Genomic DNA, 6000 nt, shown 5'->3' on the forward strand with positions numbered 1-6000 from the left:
ACGTGTTTATCCAGACAGAGTCACATTTAAAATAGCAACAAGACCAGCCATGAAGAGAAGAAGGGGAGGGGGACCCCCAAAGCCTAACTGGACTTCTCTCTGTTCTCTCTCCTTTTGTGGGGTTCCCAGATGCTGGGGTGTCTGCTCACTCTCCTGCAGCCCCTGGCCTGCCTTCTGCTCCTGTCCCGGTTCCGCAAGGCCTCCTTCACTGGCCCAGCTCACACGTCCTGCCGCTACAGCTCTGGGTCCCTCCTTCTTTGATTCCCTCTGGTCACATTACTTGCTTAGCCTCATCTTCTTCCTAAACTACAAGCAACAGGAGGGCAACACCAGGATTGTCTGACCCCAGGTCTATGTCCCAGTGCCAGCATAATCTTGGCATACAGTGGTGCTCCGTATATTCATAAATGTATGAACATGAATGAACCCCACCCCCATTTGCCTTGTGGTGACTCTGAGTCCTGGAACCAGGAAAGGGACCTTCCAGCATTGAAGTAGGGACTCATTCCCTTTCTACATCACTTCATCAAGTGACTCGCACTCAGCTCACCAGCCAGGGGACAAGAGAAATGCCCTCCTGCCCAAGAAATAGCTCTTTCTGCCCGGGACAAACAATGGGTCACGATTTGTAAGCAGAGACAGGGTTGAATCATTGTAAGCTTTGACTCCAATCCTGCCGGCAGCGTGGGAGAGCAGCAGATCACCCACAAAAATCTGCTCTGCCCCCACCAGAAGCCAGTTGCTTATATTGGGCAGAAGGGCAAAGGGAAGTAGGCAAAGGGCAGTTTACAGATATGCAAAGGCTGGGGTTACGTGGGGAAATCAGTTACCAGGTTAGCCGGCTGGAGGTGTGCAGAGGAGGTGTGCAAAAAGGACTAGAGGTCTCCAAAGGGCTGGCGATTCCGGTTTCTGCAGCCAGGTTGTTCATCATCCCACGATGACAGGCGGCTCCAAATGGGGCGGAAGCCTGCGTCTCCAGGTCAGCTCCAGCAGGTAGAAGTGCCTCCTTTAATCAGAACAAAGCAACCATGGTGAAGAGAGCATGATTAACATTTCTTATAATACTAGCTGGTTCCAGCATTGTTTCTGCCCCTTCCATTTCTTCTGCTATTGCCAAAAATTCCTTTAGTTAAGGCAAAGTTCAGGGTAATTTATGAGGTTTAAAATACATATGGGCCCAGAACTTAGATTAAGCAATTTATAATCTCACTCTTGAATTTCAAAGAGAAGGTTCTGGAAATGGTCCTTTTGCACAGCAGTGATGTGCATATGCACAACATTATAAGTGTGTCACCTGCCAGACTCCATCTCACAGCAAGCCTTTGTAGTGGGCCAACGCCGGCATCACCGACACCTCTGTCTCACAGGTTCTGAGAACTGAGGTGCAGAAAGGATGGTCATGTGACTTGGTAAGGTTGCTCACACCCAGGTTTCCTGGCTCTCTCTGCGATATCTGTTGTCTCCCTCTGGAAGAGGGGAGAGAAGCTGGCATTTCAGGTGCGGGTGCAGTGGGACAGCCAGAGCCGGGGCAGGAAGACGGGTGGGTACTTAGGTCCTTGCTCCTTCACAGCTTGTTCCAGCTTCATCCTCCCCTAGGGCACTGTCCCTGCAGGCTGCCTGCAGAGGTGTGATGCAAAGAGGGAGTAATGTGACAGAGCCATGAGGCGAGTCCTGTTGCCTGCACTTTCTAGAAGACAAACAGGGATTTGTTTTCAAATGGGGGACTCGGGTGCCATAACTGTGAAGGTGCACAGACTGGCCACCGGCTCAACATGGTGTCTAGCCTTACTTCTCAGAAACAGGACTCCTGGAACTGTTGTAACAAAGCACTTAGGCCTGCCTTTGTGTGTGAAGGGGAAACCTCGGAGTTGGTTGTTATGTAGAGGCCAAAACAAAAGTCCTGCCCTCAGACAACTGATTGCTGAAGGTCAGGAGGAGATTCAGCACCAAGATGTTGAGAGGCACCCCAAGCCGCATGGACCCACCTCCACGGGAGTGAGACTAGTTCAGCAGACACCCCGAAGTGCTCGTGGGCTATCAGAACTGGGAAAGCAGGTGTGCAGGCTGGCTTTGGGCCCACCGCTCTGCAGTGCATTCTCACAGGGACCTAGGATTCTTTTTCTTCTTCCGTTTTTCTGCCCCAGGAAAACCAGGTTAAAAATGCTGCCCCTCCAGCCACCACTGTTTAACCCATCAGCTAAAAACCACTTCTTGATTCTGTCCAGATTCCCCTCAACAACCCACAGCTCTGTAACCTGATTTATGTCTCACTGATATGGTCATGTCCTGATTTTCATTTTAGCAACTATTTTGGTACCTACTTCCTTTTCTAAATTATAATTAGGTCTTTGGATCTATTTCCCTGTCTTGCTCTTAATAAATTATATCCTGCTGGACTGAAATAAACAGCTTAGGGGCAAGGGTAGAATTACCCCCACCTCCACTACTCACATCAGCACCGTTGGCTCTGTAAGGAAGAACACTTTGAATTACTGCCCCTAGGAGAAAACAGCCCATTCAGGCTTACGTCAAAGGCTGCTGGAAAGACAGCTGAGGCACCGTCAACATTAGGTGAGTCAGCCCGGCCAAGAAGTGAGTTATCTTTGTTTGTTTGTTTTAGTATGTTATTATTGACTTCAAACATGCAGAGAGAAGGAGAGAGAGACAGAAACATCAGTGATGCTGACACCGGTTTGGCTCAGTGGTAGAGCGTCGGTCTGCGGACTGAAAGGTCCCAGGTTCGATTCCGGTCAAGGGCATGTACATTGGTTGCAGGCACATCCCTGGTAGGGGGTGTGCAAAAGGCAGCTGGTCGATGTTTCTCTCTCATCGATGTTTCTAGTTCTCTATCCCTCTCCCTTCGTCTCTGTAAAATATCAATAAAATATATTTAAAAAAAAAAAAAAGAAAGAAAGAAAAACATCAGTGATGAGAGAGGATCATCGATTGGCTGCCTCCTGCACATCCCACACTGGGGATGAAGCCCACAACCTGGGCATGTGCTCTGATTGGGAATCAAACAGAGACCTTCTGGTCCATAGGTCAACGTTCAACCACTGAGCGACATCAGCCGGGCAAGAAATGAGTATTTCTGAGGCATGTGGTAAAACAGCTGTAGCCAATAAGAGCTACAAGGACTATAAAGGAGATAGCAAGACCAACCCTTGACTTGTTTATGGCTTAGAATCTGCAGATTAGCTTGATCCAATATGGCAACTATGGCGACTAAATCTTTGGGTGACCCCTGGCCTCATTATACAGTCATCCTATATAATAAAAGCCTAATGTGCAAATTATCCCCTTGGGCAATGGTATGACCAGGAGTTCGACTGCTCCTTGTGACAAGCACTGATCACAGGGAGCAGGGCGGAACATGGCAGGTGTTGGTGATGCAGCACTGGCAGCAGGCCACATTGGAGGTGCTGCCAGCCCCAACGGGCCCCACGAGAGTTGGACTGCAGGATGGTGGAGCAGGTGAGTGGGCCGCACCAGGCCAAGGCAGGGTGCCAGGCGGGGCTGCAGGGCTGCAAGGCAGGGGACGCGAGCTGGGGCCTGATCTCCGCAGGCCACCTCAGGGACCCCGCCCATCATGAATTCATGCACTGGGCCTCTAGTCTAATAAAAGAGAAACATGCAAATTGACCATACCTCTGCTATGGTCACAAGCCATGCCCACCAGCCAATCAGGAGTGAGTATGCAAATTAACCCATCAAAGCTGGTGGGTAAATTTGCATGCACAGGCATGGCCCACCCCTGGGGGTCCAGGTCCATCGGGGGCTGGGGAAGGCTGGTAGGGCAGCACCAGGCGCTGACCACATGGTACCAGTCCATTGAGGCCTGGAGAGGTAGGGTTGGTAGCGACAGACACCACCCGTGGGGTCCGGGTCAATTGCAGGCCCCAAGAGGCCCACCTAGCCACACACGTAGGGCCTGGGAACATCGCCAACCTGGGGAGGAGAGGCCAGCCTGCCTAACCACTCCCGTGGGGCCCTGGGAACATCGCCACCCAGGGGAGGCACTGCTGGGCCTACTTAGCCCTACCGTGAGGCCCATGACCGTGACTGTGGGGCTGCCGGAAGGGGGCTCCAGGGCAAGTGCCACAGCTTTGGCAAAGCGGCTGGCCAGGAGGCGGGTGTTCCAAGGGGCACCGAGCAGTGCCTCGCCATCCATCTGTGAGGACGCCCCACAGGCACTGGGCAACATCTGCAAATGCGACTGCAACCTCCAACATTCTGGGCAAAGAACTGACCTGTGCCCTCGGGGCACCCAGCTTGCTAGGAGTGTGCTGTCACCAATGCCACAGATCAAAGACAAAAACCTGGCGCGGTGGGGTGCACAGGAGGGGGCCCAAGCCTCACCTGCAGAGAGAGAGAGGTTCTACAGTGGCCCCAAGACGCGGGTGGGCCTGGTGGGGATCGAGGGGCATGGAAGGACCCGCAGCTCTGAGGCGGGGTTTGAGGGGCAGCGCCACCTCATGGAGGAGTGCCGCACTGCAGGGTACCGGACTGGCTGACGTGATTCAGAGAAGCTCCCAGTGCTAACCGGGCCTCGCCCAGGCGGCCTTCACACTACAGAGGCAGCGACTCCTGCTCCCGCCTTGGCCCAAACGCAAGCCCGCGCCGCCCTGGCATGACAGAGCGTGCCTAGGCGGTGAGTGCGAAGCCTCCCACCCGCTCCGGAGAGGGGGGCAGTGAGGAATGGGGGCGGGGGCAGGGGAGAGGAAAGAATGTGGAGCGTTGCGATGAAGAGGTGCTTGAGATCGAGGCTCGGAAGCCTGACGGGAAGGTTTGCTCTGTTTGCGGCGGCTGCCCCTGAGGAAGGGCAGAGGGCACGGCTGTGAGGGCTCCCTGTGCACCGAGTCCAGTTCCCAGCCGACTGGAACGGGCGCGTGTCCTGGTCTGTAACACGGATTAAGCGTGTCCCAGTGCCTTCACGGCGCTTGGAGGGCCAGTTGAGATACCATATAAGGAAAATGAGGGAAGAAGGGATAAAGAAAAGGAAAGGCAAACAACACAAAAGAAAGACTGGAAGGAACCTGTAAACCCATTGTCACTTAACTAGGGAATGGGTTTAATAGTCAATAGTGTTGTAAATGTTAGTATGATGCCAGGTGGATACTGGAAATATTGGGGAGCACTTTGTAAAGTGTATGATTGTCTAACCACTGTTCTGTAACTCTTATAAAACCTGAAACAATACAAAATAATCTTGAATAAAAATAGGAGTGAAATTTTTATAAATTTCAATGTTTAAATAAAGGCTGTAAAGGAAGGAAGGGGGAGAAAACAAATAGTGTTTTTCATTTTACCACTTCATTGTCTTTTCAGTATATAAAAAAAATAGTTGTCTTTATATGGAGCTTTTATACTTTTCTAAGTCATTATCTCATTTTAATTTCAGGGCAACTTAAAGACATGATAATTATTCCCTCCACTATTCAAAGAAAGGAAATCTTGATGTCTGATCCTAATGATTCAATCATCAAGCCCTTATTGTAAAGCAGGTTTAGTGAAATTTTCTGTGAGGGGTCATATCTACACTAATAAAAGCCTTGGGGTGATCAGGCTGGCAGGGGAGGGTAGTTGGGGCAATCAAGCTGGCAGGGGAACAGTTAGGTGTTAATCAAGATGGCAAGGGAGCAGTTAGGTGGCAATCAGGCAGGCAGGCAAGTGGATAGGAGCCAGCAGTCCCGGATTGTGAGAGAGACGTCCAACTGCAGGTTTAGGCCTGATCCCTGTGGGTCCCAGATTGGAGAGGGTACAGGCTGGGCTGAGGGATGCCCTCCCCAGTACACGAATTTTGTGCACCAGGCCCCTAGTCTATAATAATAAAAGGGTAATATGCTAATTAGACCAGACGTCCTTCCTGACCAAGCCTGGGCAGAGGGAAGCCAGCCCAGGTCCCGGTGTTTTCAGGTGGCTGGAGGAGGGAAGCAGCCCAGGTCCTGGGTGCCTGTGGGCGGCCGGAGGAGGGAAGCCTGGGTCCCAGGTGCTAGAGGG

Source organism: Pipistrellus hanaki (genome assembly GCF_964339955.1).
Source record: "Pipistrellus hanaki genome assembly, chromosome: 19".
NCBI lineage: Eukaryota > Metazoa > Chordata > Mammalia > Chiroptera > Vespertilionidae > Pipistrellus > Pipistrellus hanaki.